The sequence below is a fragment of the Patagioenas fasciata genome, unplaced genomic scaffold, assembly GCF_037038585.1.
Source record: "Patagioenas fasciata isolate bPatFas1 unplaced genomic scaffold, bPatFas1.hap1 Unplaced_2, whole genome shotgun sequence".
NCBI classification, from domain to species: Eukaryota; Metazoa; Chordata; class Aves; order Columbiformes; family Columbidae; genus Patagioenas; species Patagioenas fasciata.
In genome coordinates, this window is record NW_027288621.1 from 1,264,237 (window position 1) to 1,291,718 (window position 27,482).

Sequence of the window (27,482 nt, forward strand, 5' to 3'; positions counted from 1 at the left end):
CTGGGGATACAGATGCTGACAGTCCCTTCTGCACCAGGAGCGGTTCCAGCTGACAAAGCTGAACCCCAGGACTGGCCCCTGCCCACCCAATCACACAGGGTCAGGCTGACTGCTCAAGAGCCCCTGGCCAGAGACCCTGCTCTTCATTGCACACTCATCAAGCACCGACGGGGGCTCCAGCCAGCACGTTTTCCTGAAAAAAGAAAAGTGTCTCTTTGTGGGAGGGTCTGTGGGAAATGCCTTTGGTTTGTCCCAGAGTAGTTTCATCTAAACCATCACTATATTTTGCTCCTTGCACAGGTCCTCATGCCCACAGGCAGCAAATGTCCAACAGCAGCTCCATCACCCAGTTCCTCCTCCTGCCGTTCACAGACACACGGGAGCTGCAGCTCTTGCACTTCTGGCTCTTCCTGGGCATCTACCTGGCTGCCCTGCTGGGCAACGGCCTCATCATCACCACCATAGCCTGGGAACAGCACCTCCACACCCCCATGTACTTCTTCCTGCTCAACCTCGCCCTCCTTGACCTGGGCTCCATCTCCACCAGTCTCCCCAAGTCCATGGCCAATTCCCTCTGGGACACCATGGCCATTTCTTATATGGGATGTGCTGCCCAACTGTTTTGCTTTGTCTTTTTCATTTCAGCAGAGTTGTATCTTCTCACTGTCATGTCCTACGACCGCTACGTTGCCATCTGCAAACCCCTGCACTACGGGACCCTCCTGGGCAGCAGAGCTTGTGTCCACATGACAGCAGCTGCCTGGGCCACTGGGTTTCTCAATGCTCTGCTGCACACGGCCAATACATTTTCACTGCCCCTGTGCAAGGGCAATGCCCTGGGCCAGTTCTTCTGTGAAATCCCCCACATCCTCAAGCTCTCATGCTCCAACACCTACATCAAGGAACTTGGGCTTATTGTGGTTAGTATTTTAGTAGCATTTGGGTGTTTTGTGTTCATTGTGGTGTCCTATGTGCAGATCTTCAGGGCTGTGCTGAGGATCCCCTCTGAGCAGGGACGGCACAAAGCCTTTTCCACCTGCCTCCCTCACCTGGCCGTGGTCACCCTGTTTGTGAGCACTGGCATGTTTGCCCACCTGAAGCCCCCCTCCATCTCCTCACCATCCCTGGATCTGGTGGTTTCTGTTTTGTACTCACTGATGCCTCCAGCAGTGAACCCCCTCATCTACAGCATGAGGAACCAGGAGCTCAAGGAGTCTATAAGGAAACTGTTGATTGTTTGCTTTTCAAAAACAGTAACAAACTGACCTCAATCTTCTGCATGTCACTTGCAATAACGTATTACTTGTTCAGCCTGAGTTCTGCATGTTGTTGTTTTTGTTTTGTTTTGTTTTGTTTTTTTGTTTAGTTTTGTTTTGTTTTTGTTTTGTATTTGTTTTCTGTTTGTTTTTTGTCTTTTGTGTTTGCTTTTCTTGGTTGTATTAATGCTATCCACAAGAAAAATCATTTGTCTTCTTATGGCTGTGTCCATGTCTACCTGTCTAGTGTGTCCCGTCGTCTTTGTGTAAATAAGCACCCGTACTCTTTATGTGTATGAAATGAAATAAAGGACCCCACACTGACTTGTTTGCCCAGAATCCTCTCTCTGAGATCTCTGGAGCTGCAGAAGCCATGTCTGTGTGCTGAGGGGGAGTGAGTAGGAGCCGCCCTGAGCTGGGTCTTCCTCCCATCCTGACCAACATGAATTTGCGGACTCACCCCACGGCCCTGGACACCACAGCCCACTTGCTCTGCAGTGCAGCACTGTCAGGTTGGGGCTATGTGGAGGGTGCAGGAACAACCAGACAGCTCAACATAGCTCTGTTCCCTTGGGAAAGGGCTCTGTGGGGAGATGGGATGTTCCAGGAGAAGCGTGTGGCACAGAATGTGTGCAGAAAAGAAATGGAAAGAGAAACCCTTTGCTGCAGGTGGCAGCTTGGGGCAGGTGGCCCTGGCACTGTGGCAACAGGACCTTCCTGAAGATCTCCGAGGCCAAATGTCTCATGCTGTCCTGGGGAGCAAGTCTGGACCTGGGTCTGCAAGCTGCCTGGGCTGGAGATCTGCTCAGCATGCCGACTGGATGAACATTCTCGGTGTCCTTCATTCTCACTGGTCCCCACTGCTGTGGCACCAGTTCCAGCATGGCTGCTCTGCTGGGCTCAACTAGCAAGAGGGCAGGGGGTGGCACAATTGAGGAGGAGGTGGGAGGGCTGAACTTGCAAATGCCCCAGAGAAGAAAACACCAGTGAACAGCTGAAGTGTGTGAGTGTGCAGAGCTGGCACACAGCAGTGTCCTCTGCCAGCCAGGCCTCCTGGGAGAGCCCTGAAGGACCAGCAGAGCAGGGTCTGGTGTGTGCCCATGTTCATGGGACAAACTGGGGAAGTGTCCCCAGGACAGTCATCACAGACCAGCCCCTCAAAACCACCATTTCCTTCACTGGCTCTTCTCCCCAGCTGAGAGAGGTTGTTCATCTCTCAACACAAGGACACTGAATGAGTAGGTCAGAAGTCAATGTTTCCATTGTACAAATGAGATATGAGTGGCTGGGAAGTGGCTGGAGGAAAGGGATCTGCGGGTGTTGACTGACAGTTGCTGAACATAAGCCAGAATGTTCCCAGGTGGCCAAAAAGGCCACCAGCATCCTGGTGTGTAAAAGGAATAGGGTGGCCAGCAGGACTAGAGAAGTGATTGTGCCTCAGTGTTTGTGTTCTGAGTGCTGGTGAGGCTGCAGCTTGAATCCTGTGTTCAGTTTTGGGCCCCTCATTGTAAGAAGGACATCGAGGCACTAGAGAGAGTGCAGAGGAGGTGACGAAGCTGCTGAGGGGCTGGAGCACAAGTGTGATGAGGAGCATTTGAGGGAGCTGGGGCTGTTCAGCCTGGAGAACAGGAGGCTGAGGGGAGACCTCCTCACTCTCTGCAACTGCCTGAAAGGAGGTTGGAACATGGAGGGTGTTGGTCTCTTCTCCCAAGTAGCAAGTGATGGGACAAGAGGAAATGGCTGCAATTTGCACCAGGGGAGGTTTAGATTGGATATTAGGAAAAAATTCTTCCTGGACAGGGTTGTCTGGTGGTAGAACAGACTGCCCAGGGCAGTGCAGGAGTCACCCACCCTAGAGGGGTGTAAAAGACATTTAAACGAGGTCCTTAGGGATGTGGTTTAGTGTGACAGCTGGGTTATGGTTGGACTCAATGATCCCAAGGGTCTCTTCCAATCAAAGTATTCTATGATTCCATGATTCTACCTCACGTGAGAGTCCACAAAGCCAACTCAGTTGTGGACACTGACAGAACCCTGACATTTCTGTGTGTGACTCTGGGAACAAACCCCACTGACCCTGTGAGATTCATCTCAACTGCCCTGGACAGGCTCATTGCAAGTGCTCCTGTCTGTTACGCCACCCTTGCCTGTGATTCTGGATTGCGCTTTCAAAATGACAGTGCAACTGAGGAGGACCTGGCATCTGTCAAACCCATCTTCAAGAAAGGCAGGAAGGAGAATTGGAAGAATCACAGGCTGGTCAGCCTGCCTCTGTCCCTGGGAATGTGATGGGACAAGTCCTCCTGCAGCCATCTGCAGGCACTTGAAGGACAAGAAAGGGACTTGTGTACCGAAATGGGCAGGGGAAAGAAAGACATGTTATGTGTATGAAATTGTGCCAGGCCTTGGACATGGTCCCCCCTGGTGTCCTTAGAGCTGGACTGGTGCTGTCTGGACTGAAGAACTGGATGCTTGGTGGGAAGTTCACTGAAATATCAAGCCCAAATATAATCTGTGATGCAGTGTCCTCTGCTCAGTTACTTGTGCCATCCCTCAGTGACCAGCATTTGGGCCGAAACTGCTGGAAGTCTTTATTCTCCTTTCTATGATGTGATGGAGATGACACAAAACTGAGTGGAGATCTTGAACAACCTCACTTGGTCAACATGCTTTGAGAAAAAGAGTGAAACAAGAAGATATTCAGGGATGGAGATGTTCAGGATGAAGATGTTCAGGAGGGTGATGGGTGGGTATGGTATGATGAGGTCACTTGTGTCTCAGGAATTCATAACTGAGTTGGAAGGGTACGGCTGTGAAGGGGACAGTAGGGTCAGTTCTGTGTCTGGAGGGGACAGGCCAGCAGCAGGGACATGGCTGAGAAAGAACCTCTGTCAACATGCCCACAGAGGGCTTGGAGCTGGGTTGTCTAGGCTGACAAGGCTGGAAGGCACTCAAAGAACCCAGGTCTCTGTCCACTTGGCCATGGCAGTTGTCTCTGTCACAGAGGCCCAGGAGAAGCCATGTTGTCCTCATGGCACTGGGACCTCATTGCCTCCTTGCAGCCCCATGGGGAAGCTGGAAGTTGTTGCACCAGTGTTGTCCTTCCCTCAGCCTTGCACTCCCAGGGTCCCAGGAAGAGCCCTGAGCCGTGTGTTCTTACATCTCATCTGTACAATGAAAACATGGACTTTTGACCTAGTATTTAATAGAATCATAGAATGTCTTCAGTAGGAAGGGACCCACAGGATCATAAAGTCCAACTCCCATCCCTGCGCAGGACAACGACGACAGTTCACACCGTGCATGTGAGGAGATTGTCCACTCTCTTTGTGGCCATGGCACACCATCGACTCCTTGCACCCCCATGGAGTGTCACACCATTGCCCTGCACTGGGCATCACACTCCTTACATCCCCAGGAAGAGCCCTGAGACACATGTGAGGGACAGGATCTCCCTTCCTAGGGGCAGGGGCTCAAGGCTTGGCCATTGTCCTTCATGAAACAAACCAAGGTGTTTCTCAGCATCAGAGCTGCTTCACTTTGCCTTTGCCTGATGCAATCACTGCCTCCAATTATCTGCTCTAACAAGTCCCTGGGGAGGCTTTGTCAGTAACAGCCCTCAGTGGGGCCCATTAATGCTTGAAGATACTTTGGAGTTTGCTTCTGACTTGGACTTCTTGAGCAGATTCTTCAGTCTGTGCTTGGTATCTGTGGTTTATGGACTCAGCACCAAATACGCCATGGGGCTCATTAAAACACAGAAAGCCCTAACGAGCGATGTTTCTTTCTGTAATATTCTTCATATCCAAAAGACTTGTAGAACTAATTGGAATGGTTTCAGTGGGACACTCAATGATGAAGATTGCAAATAAGATTTCATAAAGGAGGGTGTTTTCTTTCAAGGGTATTTTCTGTCATTTTTCAGTGTATAGAAGAAGTGACAGCAGCATTCTACACTGGACATTGATCCCGAGGGTCTCCTGAAGACATCTGCACAGGCAGGAGAACAGTCCCTTGAGGCTGGACACTGTATGGACAACCTCGCTCCTCACCCCCCACCCCCAGTCTGAAGGTTCCCTCATTGGCCACCAGAGACTGCATCACTTTTCCTCACATCAGACTTCTCCACTGAGCTCTGCAGGAGATGCTGCAGCTCCTGTGCACCAGCTCCACCTGCTCTCCTGTGTAAACACTGCACAATTTAATAAACAGTAAAACACTTTCCTCAGTTTTGTGTGTAAGCTGGATCTGATGAGGTCCACCATCCACAAGGCACATCCACACAAGAACTGGTTTTAGACAGAGACATAGGGAAGGATAGATACAAACACAATTAACTTGCTGTGTGCCATGTTAATTAGACCTCTGAAGCCTGGGGTAATTTGTAACTGCCTGAGGCTCAAAGCAGAAACCACACAGTGGAGAGGCAACTGAATGACCAAAGAGCAAGTGGAGGAGGAAACCTGAGAGCACTGGAAAGGGCGAACATCCAGACAGACTGTTGGAAAGTTGTCCTTTGACATGGACATTTAATCAGGAGAGGTGGAAACTGCTGAATGACGAGGGAGATTAAATAATAGTGTGTTGGTAATAGAAGTACAGGGGAAGACCGATATTTCTTCTCCTACCTTTAGCAGTTTTTCAAAGAAATAAATCCCCCAAAATAATTAAAAAGAAAATAAAAAATGTTTAATATGTAAAAATGTAACATGTGCCATATGAAAAATTAATATGTAAAAAGCTATCCATGTAGCTGAGGACATTTGTGTTTTATATCCATTTCTAGTTGTGGAAAACACTTTCCTTTTTGAAGAAAATAACCCCCCAAAGACTTTAAAAAATGGAAAAGTACATTGAAACCTTCCTTGGCTTTGAAACTTTGTCTTCAGTTCATATTTTAACTTTCATTGACATTAACTGACATCGGATGGACCTGCAGGCATGAAGCCAAGATCATTTTGTGTCTTGCATAGAGCCCCATGCCCTCTAAACCTTCCCTGCCCAGGACTCCTCACACTTTGCCCAGAGCGAGTCACACTGAGGTGTTGGCTGGGTTTAGATGTTGGTTTAGATGGTCACCTACAGCACAGGTGTGTTCATGTCCCTTAATCATCTCCTCTGCTCCCATTAGAAACAGAGCCCAACATCACAATGGGATCATAACAGAACTGAGGTTGAAGGGACCTCAGCAATCTGCAGTCAAACCTGTCAGAAACTGGGTCAGAACAAGGTGTTCAAGCCTTCATTCAATCAGAGATTGAAAACCCGCAAGGACAGAGGCTGCTCAGCCTCTCTGGGTGACCTGCAACAGCACTTGGCTGAGCTCCCAGGGCAGGGGTCTCAAATTCATTTTGACGGGGGTCACATCAGCTTCACAATTGCCTTAAAGGGCCGAATGTATAAATGTAGGAGTAGTTAAATTTATACAGTCCTTTAAAATTATGTTCTGCCATTTGAGGGTAACCATGAGGCTGATGTGATCCCTGGTGAAAATGAAGTTGACACTCACCTCCTAGGGAAAAAGCTTTTCCTTAAGTCCTGGCTGAACCTCTCCTCTTTCACCTGCCACCCATTCTCTTTTGTCCTTCTGCCACACACCATGGTGAAGAGCCTGGCTGTGTGTTCTCTATGATCTCCTTGTTGGTATTGACAGGCTGTGATGAGGTCCCTGTCAGCCTTCCCTTCTCTGGGCTGGACGAGCCCAGCTCCCTCAGCCTCTCCCCACAGGCCAAGTGCTCCAGTTTCTGGCTGTCCTGAGGCCCTTTGCTCAACCCACTCCAGCTTGCCAATATCTTTCCTGAATTGGGATCTGAGATCTGGATGGACTATTCCAGAGAATCCCTTCCCTCCACCTCCGGCCGAGCGCCTGGTGACACAGTCCAGAGTGCTCCTGGCCTCCCTTGCACCAGGACACACGCTGCCTCCTGTCCAGCTCCCTGCCCACACAGACCTTTCCCACAGCTGCTCCCAGCCAGGCAGCCCCAGCCTGTGCCATTGCCGGGTGAGTTCCTTACAGGGGCAGACACTGATGCTGGTCCTGCTGAGGTTTCCTGAGGGTCCTGCTAAGAAATATTCTCCTCCTTGAACCCTTTGAATAGAGGCCTGGGAGATGTTTCAGTAAAGACCCAGGCACAGGAGTCATTGAGTCCCTCAGCACTAGTATCAGTGTCTGCTGTTATTGAATTCCCCTCCCCACCCCGCAGCAGCTCTGTGTTTCCCTTCTTCAGCCGTGGTCTCTGACACAGTTGTTGAAGATCTTGGTTTTGCTCTGGACTTTTCTTGCAGCCACCAACTCCAGGTGAGCTTTGCCTTTCCCAAAGTCATCCCTGCTCAGAAAAGCTAATGCACATGAACTCCTTGTCTGTACCTGTCCTTGCTGTCACCCCGGCAGCTGCTTTGTGGCCCCTGCCTCCACCTTGTGCTGTGACAGTCCAGCCCTGCTGCCCCACAGATGGACCATGGTGCAGGCTCAGCACAGGACAGGGTGCATTCAGGATAGGGAACGGTCTCCTGATGTGATGCCCACATCAGTCCATGGTGCCTTGTCACCCCATGGCCTTTCTGTTAGGCAGCCTCTCCAAGCTCCTGGAGAGGTCGTGTCACCCATGGGGTCAAAGACGGTCCTGTGCCAGGCTCTGCCAGGGTCTGGGCCAGGAGAGAGGCTGGGCAGGGGTGGCCATTCCCTGAGACAGGCCCTGAGCCCAGCAGGTTGATGGACATGGCCTCACAGGGAACCTCACCCATAAACCTGAGCTGAGCGGCCAGTGCTGGACATGGCCCACAAGAAATGATGAGTGGTTGGGTGGTGACAAAGGCCCTGGGCCACCTTCCTGGTCTGTCTATGACACCAAGGGCACAGAGCAGCCTTCCCTCTCCTGCACCTGCATGTCTTTGATCCCTCACACAAGCCCTGGCTCTGCACCACAACCCCTGGTGTGAGTCTTCACCCTGCATGGCCATGCAGCACGAGATACAGGCTGATGTTTTCCTCTCCCAGGTCCTTTCCAGCCCAGCCCAGCTCCTCGAGACTCTCCCACCTCCCCTGCCCTCTCTCTACCCCCAATGCCCTTTCCCCAGCAAAGCCCAGTCAGGGCTGGTCCCACACCAGTGCCCATTGCAGGTGCTCTGGGCACTCACCCCACAGCCTCTGCCCCTCTGAAGGGCACAGCAGCTCCTGGGGCTCAGGGAGGAGTCAGCCCAGTGGTGCATGAACATGCATGGCAAAAGGAAAAGGAGGCACCTGTGTGTCCTTTTCTCTCCTCTCCAGCAGATCCTGAGAGGTCTGCAGCCCCTCCATGCCATCCCCTCTCCCCAGGCCAGCACAAAAGCCCTGGCCCCTGAGGTCCTCAAGAGCTCTTACTGCTCCAGGCACAGAGCAGCCTTCCCAGAGCTGGTGCTGCCAAGAAGGTGTTTTCATTTCCCATTTCTTCTAACTATGTGAGGCCAAAGATTGATGAATGTCTCTCTAGACTGAGGATATAAAACCAGAATAAAATGCCTGAACTCATTCAACTGAAGATATTCCTCCCCCAGCCTGGAGAAATTAGATACTTTGCTGTAATATTCCTGTTGTCCTGTCTAATGATGGGACAAGAAAAGATGATTCTCATACCGATTTATTTTTAAAATGAAAAATACAATGCTGGCAAGAAGTGTCTCTGAAGAGGAGAAAGAATCAACATCACTGATTACTTCAGGTTGTTTCAAAGGACGTGCCCCTGGAGCCCCAGGGACCCCTGGAGGGAGCCCAGAGGGGACAGAGAAAGTGACATCATGGGCTGCTCCTGTGCTGCTGAGCTGGGCTGGGCTCCTGGGACAGAGGGAGCTCATGGCAAGCGGCAGCGCTGCAGAGAGACAGCTCTGCCCAGGAGCAGCTCCTCTGCACAGCGCAGCAGGGCTGAGGGCTCTGCCTGCAGCACCGAGGGCACAGGAGCCAGGCAGAGAGAGGGAAATGCAAACTGGGGTGGGAGGATGCTGAGAGATCACTGAATGAGAAATCTTCTCAGATATTAAAGCTGTGGCTGCAGGGCATTGCATCTGCAAATCTTGGCAGGATCTCAGAGAGCTGTCACATTGCAGAGCCTATGAGAGATGTAAGTACAACTGTCAGAGATTCTCTGATCAGAGGAGAGGATGTGCTGCAGAGCAGGGATTGCCTTCTGCACTGTCAGAGTGATAAGACGTGAATGCTGTGTTGTCCCCAGGATGGCTGTGGGGTGTAAATGTAAATGTGCAGGCAGGGGTGCCCAGGGCTGTCCTGCAGAGCAGGGTCCCTGCACCCCAGGGCTGTGCCGGGGCAGGGACTCTGCCGCCTGCCAGGATCAGCGCTCAGCCTGCCCGGGGAGATCCCAACAACACTGAGAGGAGAAGCTGTTGGGGGAAGGAGTGACTCCCATCAGGTCAGGGTCCTTCTGCTGCTGGGTTCTCCGTGTGACAGGGCTGCTCACAGCTCCAGCTCACCCCCAGGACATTTGCAGAGGTTCCTTCAGGAGACACTGAGGCAGCATTTATCTGATAGGGAAGATTTTAAGGTTGGAGGTTTTTTGATTCTTCGTTGGGTGAGTGGGCAGTGGGAGATGGGAATTTATTTCTCTGTCCTGGAGAAGCTCCTGACACCCTAGTTCTTTTTAGGAGTTCTCTGAGCTGCTCCTGAGCCCCTGCACACACAGAGCTGCCCCTGGGCAGTGCCAGGAGGTGTGAGCAGGACAGAACTGAGCACACAGTGGGTGGGACAGGGTCTGTGACACTGACAAGGAGCAGACCCAGGGACAGAAAAACAGCTCCCAGCAGGGACAGCTCCAGGCAGCAGAAACACAGGCAGGGAGAGGGAGCTGCAACCAGAAATGCCATCCCCTGCAGTGCAGACACATTTTCCAGTTCAACCCCCTGGTCTCCTCCCCAGTAGAGCCTCTGCCCCAAAGCCATGGGGTCCAGGGCATGAGTCTCCACCTCGGCAGCTGGACCTTCAGGTGAAGGGTTCCTAGGATGGGGTACACAAAACAGGTTGTAAAAGCACTTGTCCTATAGTGACATCATGTGAGTGATAGCGAGCACAGCTGGGCAGGGAGAAGGTTTCCCAGCATGCCCATCTGCCTTTCTGTCCTTGCTTTATTTGTTCTGTAGTACTATCATTTTCTTCCCTGTTTCTTCACTTGTCCCTGGTGCTCTCACTGTCCAGGGTTTGGGTGGGGATGTGGGTCAGTTTTTTCTCAGACACCAACACTGGGAGTCCTGTCCCAGAAGTATCCTCAGGGAAACTAGATGCTGAAGCTACTTTTTTATACTGTGAAGAACCATGTCATTCAGTTGGCAGTCAAGTAGAATAGGCGGAATTTTTGCTCATTCAGGGAGGGGATTTTCTATGAGAAATGACCTTTTTTCTTCAGAGACGTCTCACCTAAACTGTCACTGTCTTTTCTTCTTTGGACTGATCCTCAGCAGAGGCAGCAAATGTCCAACAGCAGCTCCATCACCCAGTTCCTCCTCCTGCTGTTCACAGACACACGGGAGCTGCAGGTCTTGCACTTCTGGCTCTTCCTGGGCATCTACCTGGCTGCCCTCCTGGGCAACGGCCTCATCATCACCACCATAGCCTGGGACCAGCACCTCCACACCCCCATGTACTTCTTCCTGCTCAACCTCTCTCTCCTCGACCTGGGCTCCATCTCCACCACTGTCCCCAAGACCATGGCCAATTCCCTCTGGGACAGCAGGAACATTTCCTACACAGGATGTGCTGCACAGCTCTTTTTTTTGTTTGTTTTCTGTGCTACAGCAGAATATTTTCTTCTCACCATCATGTCCTACGACCGCTACGTTGCCATCTGCAAACCTCTGCACTACGGGACCCTCCTGGGCAGCAGAGCTTGTGTCCACATGGCAGCAGCTGTCTGGGTTACTGGGTTTCTCAATGCCCTGCTGCACACAGCCAATACATTTTCGCTACCACTCTGAAGGACAATGTCCTGGGCCAGTTCTTCTGTGAAATCCCCGAGATTCTCAAGCTCTCCTGCTCACACTCCTACCTCAGGGAACTTGGGCTTATTGTGTTTAGTGGATCTTTAGCTTTTATCTGCTGCGTTTTCATCCTGCTGTCCTATGTGCAGATCTTCAGGGCCGTGCTGAGGATCCCCTCTGAGCAGGGACGGCACAAAGCCTTTTCCACCTGCCCCCCTCACCTGGCTGTCATCTGTCTGTTTGCCAGCACCTCCTTTTTTGCCCACCTGAAGCCCCCCTCCATCTCTTCCCCATCCTTGGACCTGGTGGTGTCTGTTGTATACTCACTGATACCTCCAACGCTGAACCCCTTAATTTACAGCCTGAGGAACAAGGAGGTCAAGGATGCCCTGAGGAAACTAATGGTGGGATGCATTTCAAAAATAATAAAGTGTTCATCATCTTCTCTTTAACAGATAACAGCTTTAATGTAACTCATTAGAGGCCCAGACTTTTGTGTGTGTGTCTGTTGGTGGCGGTTTTTTTTTAATCAGTCATGATATTTTTGTCATCCTCTTTCTAACTCCTTGTCTGCTTTTCTTTTCAAACCCACTGGCTGTGTAAATATGGAGCCATGCTCTCTGTGTATTTAAAGAAAATAAATGGCTCTGCAGTGGCTTTTTTTTTCTGTGAGATTCCTCCTCCAAGGCTTATTTTGAGCTAGAGGGACTGTCTCTGTGTCTATGGGTGTAGGGAAAGGTGTCCAGCCTGGCAGCACTGCCAGGGAGCACCAGCGCTTGGCCTTCCAGAGGTCTTCTTGTTCCACTTCCACACTCTCCGTCTCATCCCTTGTGTTGGTGCAAGGCCTGAGTGCTCTGGCAGCTTGGTCCCCGTCCTGCTGTGTGTCAGTGCTGTGACCACACGCAGGGACAGTAATGGGCACTTGTGTGACAGAACTGGCCTCAGAACAGCCGTTCCAGATAGAAAGGTGATCTCCTCAGGGAAGGGCCTGAAGGTTTAGGTCTTCTTCCAAAGATTCTCTCAAGAACATGCCCATTACAGTGACTGAGAGATTGAAAAAGCTAAAAAATATAGGCCTGTAGGTTTGGGGCATTCAGCAGCATCCTCTCACAGCCAGGCCTCCTGAAAGAGACCTGCAGGACCAGCAGAGCAGGGTCTGGGCTGTGCCCGTTTGCGCTGGACACCCCGCGGAAGCTGCCCCAGGGCAATTGTCATGGACTGGCCCCTCACAACCACCATTTCCACCACTGGCCTCTCTCCCCAGCTCACAGAGATTGTTCTTCCCTCCATGGAGGAACACTGAATGAGCAGGTCAGAAGTCCGTGTTTGCATTGTTCAGATGAGATGTGAGCATGCACATCATGTATGTGAGGTGAGATGAACCCAAGTGAGCACAAACACCATCAGCTGTTCCTGGGGGTTTCATGAAGGCCTGTGGGACAGACAGTGTCTCGAGGTCACTTGGAAGTAACAGCCAATGGGAAACCACCCACTGGGATCTTCTTCCTGAATCTGTGATCCCCGTATCCATTCCTCACAACATGGGACATCTCAGCTGAGTCCAGAGTAGGGTGACACATCACAGGGCTGAGGTGCCTCCTGTCCTTTGGGAGAGGCAACAGGAGGCCAGAGGGACACTGTGACTCCTGCCTCTGTGTAAAAGGGACAGACTCTGTCTCTGAGCATCCCTGGGTGCATAAGGACTCCATGAGGACAGCTCAGATGTGGACACCTGACAGAACCTGACATTTCTGTGTGTGACTCCAGGAACAAACAAGACAGACCCAATGAGACTGATCTCAGCTGCCTTGGACAAGATCATTGCAAGTGCTCCAGTCTGCTCTGTCACCCTTGCCTCTGTTTCTGGATTGTGCTCTCATAAGAACCAGGGTAAATAGAGAGGTTCTGGGGTCCTTGGAAAAGGCAGAAATCAAAGCCATGTTCAAGAATGGTAAGAACAGGCATTGGGAGAATTGCAAGTGGGTCAGCCTGCCTCTGTCCCTGGGAAGGGGATTGGATGCGAAGGTGGGTTGAGGCCTTGAACAACCTCCCCTGGTTCACCTGGCCTTGAGCAGGACAGTGAGACAAGATGAGTGAGACATGGTGGCAGTAGACATTGGTTACTGAAAGTGACCAAGATGTGTTTGGATAAAGCCCTGAGTAATCTGGTCTGACCCTGCTTTGAGCAGGAGGTTGGTCAAGACACCTCTCAAGATCCCAACCAGCCTGAATGACACTGTCCTTTCATCCCCTTCATGTTTTCAATTTAGACAAAGCTCTCAGGTTCTCCCTGACCATAGGAATAATTCACATGAGGTGCAGGGCTGCTTTACAAGTGACCCCAATCAGTCCAGACCACATCTTTTGCACCCCTTTTCATTTGCCCCAACCCAGGTTCTTTTTTGCTGTCTTAATACCCTTCCAGAAAGAACAGCCCCCTTCTTCATCCTTTCAGAGCAGGTTGTTCAAGAGGTGTCAGTCTCCATGTTCAGAGTCTGCACATCAGCCAGGCAGCAAAGCCACCGTTACAGAAATGGTGACAAAGCATTTGACCAGCTCCTTGAACCCATGGATCAGTGTGACATGTCTGCTGAGATTCCAGGGTGCTGCAATGAGAACGATTCTTACAGACACAGACAGAGACACACAGGCACAGGGTTCTTGTTAGCAGTGAGAGCAGAGCCAGGCAGAGGTGAACTCTCTTTTATTAACAGTTCTCAACTTATGTGTTTACAGATACAGGGCTCGGCCAAGAGGCTGAACAGTTTTTTCAATAAATGTTATTCTAAACACACCACACTCATGCTGTGAGTCTTTTCAGTCACGTTCCCATACATATCTTGTGGGCGACATTCCGACCCACTCATCCACGTGCCCAGGGCCAACATTCACACATCGTACATATGGGGTGGTTTTCCAACCCGAGATGTTATTCTCACTGTCCTGGGCTATCACTTCTTACACTCATAAAAAAAAAAAAAAAACAACACATACTTTTGCATAATCTGTTCAAGATCCTTTGGCTGGAACTGCACATCCTACCGTTCCCACACCTGGGAACACCTAAACTTGATGAGCAGAGCATGTGAGTCCTCATTGGGAATCCTGGCTTGTCTCCTGACCCATGTGGTGCTTAGAGCTGTGAAGAGAATCAAAACAAACTTTTTGACTGGGGTAGTGTATTTTACAGACTGTCACACAGGGCAGATGAAGGAAGCTCAGAACTCCAGTCTCTCCTGCACTATAAGGCTTGATACCCCATCCACAGGTACATATCTAAATGATCCAGATAAAGGGTGATCTTGCAAAAGTCACCCTTTGTGTCCCCAGGTGCATGGACACTGCTCATGTGCCTCTGCAGAGAGTAGCAGAGGTTGGATCCCTTTCTCAGGAGAAACTCCTTGCTGGAAGGCACAGCTATTGGGGTGACTCAACAAGGTTTTATTGCATTTCACTCTGTATCAGAGTTGATATATTTGGTGCTTTTCGGTGATAACACCTGCACAGATGATCACAAAAAGACAACAATTTCATAAGAGATGGTTACAAAGGCCCTGTCATGAACAAGTAATCTCACTGTGAGATCTGGAGGGAGAAAGACTATAACAAGCATCAGGAAGAGCCAAGAAGTTCAAGACCTCTTCTGAAGAGCGAGAGGACCTGAGCAGCAGTGACTGGCCATGTGTGGTGTGGGAGAGAGGGGACATCAGGGAACATGGGGTAGAAAAGGGTGATGGCTGATGACTTCAGCAAATCCTTACAACCATGTCTGAGACACAAGTGGAATGTGGCTGATGTCTGTGGGTGGAAGGGGAATAGGAAGCATATTTTTGGAGGTAGGTTTCCCTCGGACTAATCATATATGGCAGTGCCATTTGCATACTGTGGGCATGGTTGTGCCTGGGAGATGGGAAATGGCTGCTGCTGGGGTGGCTGTGCTCAGTCATGGCCCATGAACTGATCCTGCTCTGCTCCTCTCTTACACTGCCCACACTTGGATGGAACCTCCTGGAGTGTTGGCCCATTACTGAACGACAAGAGTGAAAGGTTTGTGAGACACATGGGAGTGCACGAAGAGAGAGGTCCATGCGTAGCAGTAAGTGTGTTAAAGAAGAAGACCTGAAGAGCATGGGCTGGTCATACTAATGTGGAATAGACTGATTTTTCTTTTTGATTTTAGGGCAGCAACAGAAGGAACGTGTGCATTTCAGTGCTGGAGCATGGACCCAAATTGAGGATTCGAGCAAGTTTGGGACTGGGACAGCTTAGGTGATTGGTGACCATTGCCAGGTCTCTGAAAGAAGCTCAATGGGTTTTGAGTATCTCACAGTCATTGCCAAATCGTCAGAAAACCAGAGCCTTGTGGTTAAAGCAACAGCACTTGGCACCAAACACACCCCCAAAACACAAATACCCTCACAGTGAGCACTGTCAGAGTCTGAGAAACATAAGACAGAAACGGTCTCCTTGGTCTGGTTCTGGGGTCAGGGCTCAGCCATCCTGATGGTAAATAGACATGAAGGGCTGACATGGCATCAGAGCCACTTCCACATCAACTTCCCCACCCGTAACCAGTGTCTCAAGGCTTTTGCTTCACCAGCCTCCAGGGACAGGGACCTGGACTGGTTGTTTCCTTCACAGCTGTGTCAGTGATGGCCCTTCGTGGGGTCCCACACACCCACAGAACTTGGGTTTTGCTTCTGCCTTTCACTTCATCAGAGGTTTCTTCATTCTTTCAGCGCCTGCAGTTCGGGATCACGGCAGCAGAGGGCTCACTAACATCTAAAATGCTCTTACAAGCCAAGGCTCTGTGATCACTTTCCTAAAGGCTTCAAGTCTGGTGCGGATGATTAGGGGGATTTCAGAAACAGCCAAACAGTGAGCATTTCCATAATAAACAGCAACAAAGCAGTATTTCCTCTATTTCATTCCCTGCTCACCCTTCCCTCCCTTCCCAGAACGGGTGGCATCAGCAGTCTCCTGTTCATATTGATCCGGAGTGTCTCCTGATAAAGACTGAATATATCGGAAAAGCGGGTACCTAAATCACCACGTGGGTGAGGAGACAGGCCAGGACACCTCAAGAGGAGTCACACTCCTCTGGACCGAGAGGTGGGTGTTCCTGGGAATCGCAGGTGCTGTGCACAGTGATACTTGTGTTCAGGGACCTGGTCAAATGACCCATCTCCTGTTCTATAATTTTGTCTGAGTTTCTCAAGTAACACTTGACTTGAGCCTCATCCACTACTGGGTGTTCTTCAGTTATGTACAAGACTTCTCTGGATTCCACCAGCCTGTGCTCTGCTACTGGCCTTCTTCCCTCCTCTCTGGTGCCTGGGACCCCACTGTGTCCTGGTCACAACAGCCAAGCTGGACACTGATGTTCACATCCCTCACCAGCTCTTTCTTGTTTCCCAGTTTCAGAACCAGGTGAGCATCATCCTTGTTGGCCAGGCAGCCATGTCAAGAAGATGACTCAACATCCTGGACTGTTGTCACCCACTGCTTTGCCTGGCCAGTGAAAGTCAGGGCAATTACAGTTCCCCACAGGAACCTGCTCACTGACAGAAGACTTTGTCAGGTTGCTGACAGAAGATCTTTTCCATTTCTTCTCCATGATCAAGTAGTTTGTAACATCTGACACGTTGCCACCCTGTACTGGATTTACATAGTCTTGGAACAGGGGGTGAGTGTGGCTGTGCTACAGTTGTCACCTCTCTAAGAGGACAACAGGAGTTTGAGCAATGTCAGACAGAGTCGATTTCAGCTGGACCCACTCCTTGCCAAATTAGAGCCACTCAGTGGTGCTGGCAGCATCTTTGTGATATTGTATTTGAGAAAGGGTAAAAAATGCTGCACAACAGCTGTGCTCTTTGCCTTGTGATCATCTCCCAGGAGCCTCAGCTCCACTTTCCCATCCCTGACTGTTCCATCCTGACCAACTCTTTCTGGTTTGTAAGTGTGAAGTCCCACAGGGCACCTCACCCCACTGACTCCTCAGTCACCCGTGTCAGGAAGATGTTGTCAATGAGCTCCAACCCCTCCTGGATGGCTGGTACCTTGCAGTTATTGGGATATCTCAGGTCTGCCACAAGGAAACGGCCTGCAAACATGAGGCTTCTTTCATTTGTCTGAAGGAGGCCTCATCTAATTCCTCTTCCTCATCAGAGATCCTCCAGCTGATGTCCAGTCACCACAACACTGCCCATGTTGTTCTGCCCTCTCATGCTGACTCCTCAACCTTCACCTGACATTGTCTGTCCCCAGGCAGACCTCCACGCATCTGGTATGTACCCATCAGATAACTCTGAATATTAACAAGATAAAGTGACCAGTGCTGTATCAGGGTGGGACAATAACCCCATACATCAGGACAGAGCAGGACCTGACACACTGAGCAGTAACACCGGGGAGAAGGGCCTGGGCACTCCAAGGTCCCCACACAAGCCCGTGGTGCACGCTCACCATGAACAAGGCAGCTGCACACGGGGCTGCATGAGGAGGAGCGTGTGGACCCAGACACCTGGAGTTCTCATCCCATTCGGTTCAGCACTGGTGTGACCCCACACACACGGGGGTGTGCCAGTGTGCGGCTTCCCAGTTTGGAGAAGCAGGGAGGAACTGGAGAGTGCAGGGCTCTGCCAAGGCAGGTTCAGGACCTTGTGCACATGGTGTGGGATGCTGAGGGACCTGGGCTGCTTTGGCCCAGCAGCGCTGGGGAGGCTGCAGCAGTGCAGGAGTAGCCTGAGAGTGCTTGAAGGTTGGTTTCAGAGGTGGTGGAGGTTTCTTCATAGCGGGAAAGAGCGTGAGAAAGAAATAAATGCGCAAAGTGCAGCCAGGGAGGTCCAGGCTGGACATGAGCAGCAAGGAATGTGACTGGAAGGGCAGTGCTGTGGTGGAGCAGGTCAGCAGAGGGAGTCTGCATCAGCCCAAGGCTTTGTGCTTCAAAGAACAACTGGGGAGGGTGGAGAGATCTCAGCAAAGGAAGGAAGATGCTCAGACAAGAGCAAGATGGGGCAGCAGGGGGGATGTCTGCAGCCTGCAGGGAAAGAGGTGCAGGGGATGCCACAGCACAGGACAGGCTGTCCTGGAGATGATCAAACGATGTAAAGAGGCTGAAAGCCCCCACCAGCCATGAGCTCCTTCTCCCCTTACCTATGGCTGTTGTCTCCACCTCTGATGCCTGTGAGAAGACACCTTGTCCTTACAGGGCAGGGGCCTCCGAGTCTCCTTGTCCCCAGCCAGGAGCCTCGGAGGTGTGGGACCATAGTCCTGCCCTTGGCCTTGCACAGCCCCAAACCACACTGTCTCAGGAAGGGCCCTGGGCAACGTGGGAGGGACAGGATCTGATGTTGTAGGGGCTGGGGTTCAGAGCTTTTCTCTTTAGTTAATGAAGCACATCCAGATTTACCCAGTATTCAAGGGACCTTTACTTTGTTTTTCCTGACCTGTCCTCACTGCCTCCAGTTGTCTGCTCTAACTGACCCTGGGGACAATTGCTCAGTAATGTCCTTCAGTGGGAGCCATTAATATTACAAGAAACTTTGGAGTCTGAATCTAACTTTGACTCCCTGAGAGTTTATTACATCAGCTTCCTCCAGGGTCTGAGGCCCATGGACTCAGCATCAAACCCACCAGAGGGGTCATTAAAGCACCTTGGGCTGCTCCTGTGCTGCTGAGCTGGGCTGGGCTCCTGGGACAGAGGGAGCTCCTGGCAAGCGGCAGCGCTGCAGAGAGACAGCTCTGCCCAGGAGCAGCTCCTCTGCACAGCGCAGCAGGGCTGAGGGCTCTGCCTGGGGATCTCAGGGAGACGAGCAAGGCAGAGAGAGATTAAAGGTGGTCAGGACTGGGAGGATGACTGAGAGCTCACTGGAGGAGAAAACTTTGCAGCCCTTGTCGTGGTAGGTCTCTGGGTGCAGGGCAATGCAACTGTAGCTCCTGGAGGCATCTCCTAAAAGTTGCATAGCCACAGCTGGTGGGATCTGTAAGGATGGGGATCGTGTCAGGCAATATTAAACAGCTGTGAAACCAGGTGAGCACCCAGGGATGCTCAGGGCTGTCCTGCAGAGCAGGGTCCCTGCACCCCAGGGCTGTGCCAGGGCAGGGACTTTGCCGCCTGCCAGGACCAGTGCTCAGCCTGCCCGGGGAGATCCCAACAACACTGAGGGGAGAAGCTGTTGCGGGAAGGAGCAACCTCTGGGAGAGCTGTGTCCTGCTGTTGGGAGGGTGCTGTGTAGGTCAGGGCTGCTCACAACTCCACATCACTAAAGGAGATTCCCAGGTGATGTTTAAAGAAGAATAGCAAGGCAGGGCCTAACTGATAGGGAAGGATCCTGTTCTTTAAATATTCTGCTCCTGGTTGTCTGGGTAAGAAATGGGACATAGAAATTAATGTCTCAATTCAGGGGAGGCAATTAAATTCCAGATCCATTTCACTTAGAGGTGAATAAATGTGTGAACACCAGAAGTCAACATGCCATGGCTTACAAACAGCACCAGGATCACTTTTTCAGCCTCCTCAGGGCTGATGTTCCCATCAGAGCCGCCCACACAGAGCTGCCCCTGGGCAGTGCCGGCTGCTGGGAGGGGTCTGCAGGGCAGAGCTGAGCACACAGTGGGTGGGATGGGGTCTGTGACACTGACAGGAGGAGACCTGGGGACACAGACACAGCTGCAGGCAGGGACAGCTCCAAGCAGCAGAGCAGGGGGTGCTCAGCAGCTCTTTTGGTCCTTCTCTGCAGATGGTGCTGGGTGTTGTCTGCTGGGCAATGATCTGACTGTCCCTTGAGCACACCCCATCTCCAGGAGCCCTGGCTCTGCTCTGCCTGTCCTGCTGGGCTCACAGGCTGCTCCCAGAAAGGCCCAGCTCTGCTGTAGGATCCCAGGAGTGCTGAGCCTTTCCCTGGGGTCTGCACTCTCCTGCAGGAGTGCTTTGCTTCTCTCAGTGAGGGGTCGTGTCCTGCTCTCTCCATCACATCTCCACCTCTGGGCTGGGACAGAGAAGAGTTTGCAGATCTGCCCTTTCTAAAAGGGCTCTCCTGATCCAGTATAAGTCCAGTTGTTTGGATTAATTAGATTAATTGGTGTCTGAAGTCATTTTCAAGACAGCAAAAGCTGAAGTATGGGATGGATGAATAAAATCCTGATTGAAAGTTCTGATGTCTGACTCTGCACTGAGCCAAAGAAAGCTGAGCCTTTTTGCCTGTCCCAAGACTCTTCACATTTTAAATCACAGAAATGAGGATTTCTACCCCTAAAAAACCCACTCACCTAATGTGGTGGTGGAAAATAAAAAAAAAAAAAAAACAGATAAAATAAAGACATGGTAATTGTCTCCTCTGCAGCCCAATTGACAGTCATGAGCACAGTTATTAAACTTTTTATTTGAAGGTGGATTACATCTGCCACTCCGTATGAACGTTGGAGATGTCACAAACCAGCTCCCGTGTCCCCACTGCAGCAGAGCAAAGATGGCTGCTTGGGAACATACGGGCAGAGGTCCTGCTGCTCACAGCACATTCAGCCAGCACAGAACAGAATAATGAAATGCATTTCAGTTGCAGTGATTTTACCAAAAATGGTGTGGCTTTGTTAAGAGGAGTCTATCCTAATTTAAAGTTGCTTTTTCTTTTTTGAACAGAGCCCACATGCCAACAAAGAGCAAATGTCCAATAGCAGCTCCATCACCCAGTTCCTCCTCCTGCCATTCGCAGACACACGGGAGCTGCAGGTCTTGCATGTCTGGCTCTTCGTGGGCATCTACTTGGCTGCCCTCCTGGGCAACGGCCTCATCATCACCACCATAGCCTGGGACCAGCACCTCCACACCCCCATGTACTTCTTCCTGCTCAACCTCTCCCTCCTCGACCTAGGCTGCATCTCCACCACTATCCCCAAATCCATGACCAACTCTCTGTGGGATTCCAGGGTCATCTCCTTTGCAGGATGTGCTGCCCAGGTCTTCTTCGTATTTTTCTTGCTTGGTGCAGAGTATTGTCTCCTCACAGTCATGTCCTACGACCACTACATTGCCATCTGCAAACCCCTGCACTATGGGACCCTCCTGGGCAGCAGAGCTTGTGTCCACATGGCAGCAGCTGCCTGGGCCACTGGGTTTCTCAATGCTCTGCTACACACGGCCAATACATTTTCACTGCCACTGTGCAAGGGCAATGCTGTGGACCAGTTCTTCTGTGAAATCCCCCTGATCCTCAAACTCTCCTGCTCAGACACCTACTTCAGGGAAGCTGGGCTTCTTGTGGTTAGTGTCTGTTTAGGATTTGGGTGTTTTGTGTTCATCATCGTGTCCTATGTGCAGATCTTCAGGGTCGTGCTGAGGATCCCCTCTGGACAGGGACAGTACAAAGCCTTTTCTACCTGCCTCCCTCACCTGGCTGTGCTCTCCCTGTTTGTCAGCACTGCCATGTTTGCCTACCTGAAGCCCCCCTCCATCTCCTCCCCATCCCTGGATCTGGTGGTTTCTGTTTTGTACTCAGTGGTGCCTCCAGCAGTGAACCCCCTCATCTACAGCATGAGGAACAAGGAACTCAAGGAGTCTATAAGGAAACTGTTGATTGTTTGCTTTTCAAAAGCAGTAACGAACTGAACTCCTTCTTCTGCATGTCTCTTGCAATAATGTATTACTTGTTCAGCCTGAGTTCTGTACGTTGTTTGTTTTTTGTTTTGTTTTGTTTTGTTTTGTTTTGTTTTGTTTTTGTTTTTGTTTGCTTGTTTGTTTGTTTGTTGTCTTTGGTGTTTGCTTTTCTTGGTTGTATTAATGCTATCCACAAGAAAAATTATTTGTCTTCTTATGGCTGTGTCCATGTCTACCTGTCTGGTGTGTCCCGTTGTCTTTATGTAAATAAGGACCCGTACTCTCTATGTGTATAAAATGAAATAAAGGACCCCACACTGACTTGTTTGCCCAGAATCCTCTCTCTGAGATCTCTGGAGCTGCAGAAGCCATGTCTCTGTGCTGAGGGGGAGTGAGTAGGAGCCGCCCTGAGCTGGGTCTTCCTCCCATCCTGACCAACATGAATCTGCGGACTCACCCCATGGCCCTGGACACAACAGCCCACTTGCTCTGCAGTGCAGCACTGTCAGGTTGGGGCTGTATGGAGCATGGAAAGAGGGTGCAGGAACAACCAGAAAAGTCAGCATAGCTCAGCTCTCTTGGGAAAGGGCTCTGTGGGGAGATGGGATGTTCCAGGAGAAGCATGTGGCACGGAATGTGTGCAGAAAAGAGGTGGAAAGAGAAACCCTTTGCTGCAGGTGGCAGCCTGGGGCAGGTGGCCCTGGCACTGTGGCACCAGGACCTTCCTGAGGATCCCCTAGGCCAAATGTCTCATGCTGTCCTGGGGAGCAAGTCTGGACCTGGGTCTGCAAGCTGCCTGGGCTGAAGATCTGCTCAGCATGCCGACTGGATGAACATTCTCGGTGTCCTTCATTCTCACTGGTCCCCACTGCTGTGGCACCAGTTCCAGCATGGCTGCTCTGCTGGGCTCAACTGGCAAGAGGGCAGGGGGGGGCACAATTGAGGAGGAGGTGGGAGGGCTGAACTTGCAAATGCCCCAGAGAAGAAAATACCAGTGAACAGCTGAAGTGTGTGAGTGTGCAGGGCTGGCACACAGCAGTGTCCTCTGCCAGCCAGGCCTCCTGGGAGAGCCCTGAAGGACCAGCAGAGCAGGGTCTGGTGTATGCCCATGTTCATGGGACAAACTGGGGAAGTGTCCCCAGGACAGTCATCACAGACCAGCCCCTCAAAACCACCATTTCCTTCACTGGCTCTTCTCCCCAGCTGAGAGAGGTTGTTCATCTCTCAACACAAGGACACTGAATGAGTAGGTCAGAAGTCAATGTTTCCATTGTACAGATAAGATATGAGTGGCTGGGAAGTGCCTGGAGGAAAGGGATCTGTGGGTGTTGACTGACAGTTGCTGAACATAAGCCAGAATGTTCCCAGGTGGCCAAAAAGGCCACCAGCATCCTGGCTTGTAAAAGGAATAGGGTGGCCAGCAGGACTAGAGAAGTGATTGTGCCTCAGTGTTTGTGTTCTGAGTGCTGGTGAGGCTGCAGCTTGAATCCTGTGTTCAGTCTTGGGCCCCTCATCATAAGAAGGACATCGAGGCACTAGAGAGAATGCAGAGGAGGTGACGAAGCTGCTGAGGGGCTGGAGCACAAGTGTGATGAGGAGCATTTGAGGGAGCTGGGGCTGTTCAGCCTGGAGAACAGGAGGCTGAGGGGAGACCTCCTCACTCTCTGCAACTGCCTGAAAGGAGGTTGGAACATGGAGGGTGTTGGTCTCTTCTCCCAAGTAGCAAGTGATGGGACAAGAGGAAATGGCTGCAATTTGCACCAGGGGAGGTTTAGATTGGATATTAGGAAAAAATTCTTCCTGGACAGGGTTGTCTGGTGGTAGAACAGACTGCCCAGGGCAGTGCAGGAGTCACCCACCCTAGAGGGGTGTAAAAGACATTTAAACGAGGTCCTTAGGGACGTGGTTTAGTGTGACAGCTGGGTTATGGTTGGACTCAATGATCCCAAGGGTCTCTTCCAATCAAAGTATTCTATGATTCCATGATTCTACCTCACGTGAGAGTCCACAAAGCCAACTCAGTTGTGGACACTGACAGAACCCTGACATTTCTGTGTGTGACTCTGGGAACAAACCCCACTGACCCTGTGAGATTCATCTCAACTGCCCTGGACAGGCTCATTGCAAGTGCTCCTGTCTGTTACGCCACCCTTGCCTGTGATTCTGGATTGCGCTTTCAAAATGACAGTGCAACTGAGGAGGACCTGGCATCTGTCAAACCCATCTTCAAGAAAGGCAGGAAGGAGAATTGGAAGAATCACAGGCTGGTCAGCCTGCCTCTGTCCCTGGGAAGGTGATGGGACAAGTCCTCCTGCAGCCATCTGCAGGCACTTGAAGGACAAGAAAGGGACTTGTGTACCAAAATGGGCAGGGGAAAGAAAGACATGTTATGTGTATGAAATTGTGCCAGGCCTTGGACATGGTCCCCCCTGGTGTCCTTAGAGCTGGATTGATACTGTCTGGGCTGAAGAACTGGATGCTTGGTGGGAAGTTCACTGAAATATCAAGCCCAAATATAATCTGTGATGCAGTGTCCTCTGCGCAGTTACTTGTGTCATCCCTCAGTGACCAGCATTTGGGCCGAAACTGCTGGAAGTCTTTATTCTCCTTTCTATGATGTGATGGAGATGACACAAAACTGAGTGGAGATCTTGAACAACCTCACTTGGTCAACATGCTTTGAGAAAAAGAGTGAAACAAGAAGATATTCAGGGATGGAGATGTTCAGGATGAAGATGTTCAGGAGGGTGATGGGTGGGTATGGTATGATGAAGGTCACTTGTGTCTCAGGAACTCATAAATGAGTTGGAAGGGTACGGCTGTGAAGGGGACAGTAGGGTCAGTTCTGTGTCTGGAGGGGACAGGCCAGCAGCAGGGACATGGCTGGGAAAGAACCTCTGTCAACATGCCCACAGAGGGCTTGGAGCTGGGTTGTCTAGGCTGACAAGGCTGGAAGGCATTCAAAGAACCCAGGTCTCTGTCCACTTGGCCATGGCAGTTGTCTCTGTCACGGAGGCCCAGGAGAAGCCATGTTGTCCTCATGGCACTGGGACCTCATTGCCTCCTTGCAGCCCCATGGGGAAGCTGGAAGTTGTTGTACCAGTGTTGTCCTTTCCTCAGCCTTGCACACCCAGGGTCCCAGGAAGAGTCCTGAGCCGTGTGTGCTTACATCTCATCTGTACAATGAAAACATGGACTTTTGACCTAGTATTTCATAGAATCATAGAATGTCTTCAGTAGGAAGGGACCCACAGGATCATAGTCCAACTCCTGTCCCTGCGCAGGACAACGATGACAGTTCACATTGTGTGTGTGAGGAGATTGTCCACTCTCTTCTTGGCCATGGCACATCATCGACTCCTTGCACCCCCATGGAGTGTCACACCATTGCCCTGCACTGGGCATCACACTCCCCACATCCCCAGGAAGAGCCCTGAGACACATGTGAGGGACAGGATCTCCCTTCCTAGGGACAGGGGCTCAAGGCTTGGCCATTGTCCTTCATGAAACAAACCAAGGGTTTTCTCAGCATCAGACCTGCTGCACTTTGCCTTTGTCTGATGCAATCACAGCCTCCAATTCTCTGCTCTAACGAGTCCCTGGGGAGGCTTTGTCAGTAACAGCCCTCAGTGGGGCCCATTAATGCTTCAAGGTACTTTGGAGTTTGCTTCTGACTTGGACTTCTTGAGCAGATTCTTCAGTCTGTGCTTGGTATCTGACGTTCATGGACTCAGCACCAAATACGCCATAGGGCTCATTAAAACACAGAAAGCCCTAACGAGTGCTGTTTCTTTCTGTAATATTCTTCAAATCCAAAAGACTTGTAGAACTAATTGGAGTGGTTTCAGTGGGACACTCAATGATGAAGATTGCAAATAAGATTTCATAAAGGAGGGTGTTTCCTTTCAAGAGTGTTTTCTGTCATTTTTCAGTGTCTAGAAGAAGTGACAGCAGCATTCTACAATGGACATTGATCCAGAGGGTCTCCTGAAGACATCTGGACAGGCAGGAGAACAGTCCCTTGAGGCTGGACACTGCACGGACAACCTCGCTCCTCACCTCCCACCCCCAGTCTGCCGGTTCCCTCATTGGCCACCAGAGACTTTCATCACTTTTCCTCACATCAGACTTCTCCACTGAGCTCTGCAGGAGATCCTGCAGCTCCTGTGCACCAGCTCCACCTGCTCTCCTGTGTAAACACTGCACAGTTTAATAAACAGTAAAACACTTTCCTCAGCTGTGTGTGTAAGCTGGATCTCATGAGATCCACCATCCACAAGGGACCTCCACACAAGAACTGGTTTAGACAGAGAGATAGGAGAGGATAGAAATAAACACAATGAACATTTTATCTGCCATGTTAATTAGAGCTCTGAAGACTGGGGCAAGTTTGTAACTCCCTGAAGCTCAAAGCAGGAACCAGACAGTTGAGAGGAACAGAATGACCAAAGAGCAAGTGGAGGAGAAACCTGAGAGCACTGGGAAGGGCAAATGTCCAGACAGTGCTGGAAAGTTGTCCTTTGACAGGGACATTGAATCAGGACAGGTGGGAACTCCAGAATGACGAGGGAGGTGAAATAATAGAGTGTTGGTAATAGAAGTACAGGGGAAGACCGATATTTCTTCTCCTGCTCTTAGTACACTTCCCATTAATTCACTTTTTGGCTTTTTTTTTCTTTGTTTGTTTTAATATGTAAAAAAATCCAAAACCAAAACCAAATATCACACCAAAAAAAACCACACACACAAAAAAACCCCACAAAAAACATAAAAAAAACACCAAACAGAAACAAAAACTGAACCCATGCAAACAAACAAACCCCCCAAAAAAACATCGAAAACTAAAAAAGGACCTGGGGAGACCAGAGCACCTTGCAATGCAGGTGAAGCCTGGGCAGGGGTTCCCTGGGCACCTACAATGGCACCAGGTGTGTCCCTGGAGGTGAAGACATTTGTGTCCTAAATCCATGCCCAGTTCTGGAAAACTCTTTCAAAGAAAAGTAACCCTCCTAGAAAGACAAACAAACAAACAAATAAATAGCAAATAAATGAATAAATAAATAAATAAATAAATGAGTGGATAAATAAACAAACCAATAAGAAGTATGTTGACACCTTCCTTTGCTTTGGATCGTTGTCTTCAGTTCTTCTTATTTTAATTTTCATTGACATTAACTAACATAAAATGAGCTTACAAGCAAGAAGCCAAGATCATTTTGTGTCTTGCATAGCACCCCATGCTCTCTGAACCTTCCCTGCCCAGGACTTCTCACACTTTGCCCAGAGCGAGTCACACTGAGGTGTTGGCTGGTTCAGTGGCTGAGATGTTGGTTTAGATGGTCACCTACAGCACAGGTGGATCCTGCCCCATCATCGTCTGCTCTGCTCCACTTAGAAACAGAGCCCAACATCACCATGGGATCATAAGAGAACTGAGGTTGAAGGGACCTCAGGAGTCTGCAGTCCAACCTGTCACCAACTGGGTCACAGCAAGGTGTTCAAGCCTTGATCCAATCCGAGCTTTAGCAGGACTAGAGAAGCGATCGTCCTTTTGTACTGGGCACTGGTGAGGCTGCACCTTGAATCCTGGGGTCAGTTTTAGGCCCCTCATGGCAAGGAAGACATTGAGGTGCTGGAGAGAGTTCAGAGGAGGGTGACAAGGCTGGTGAAGGGTC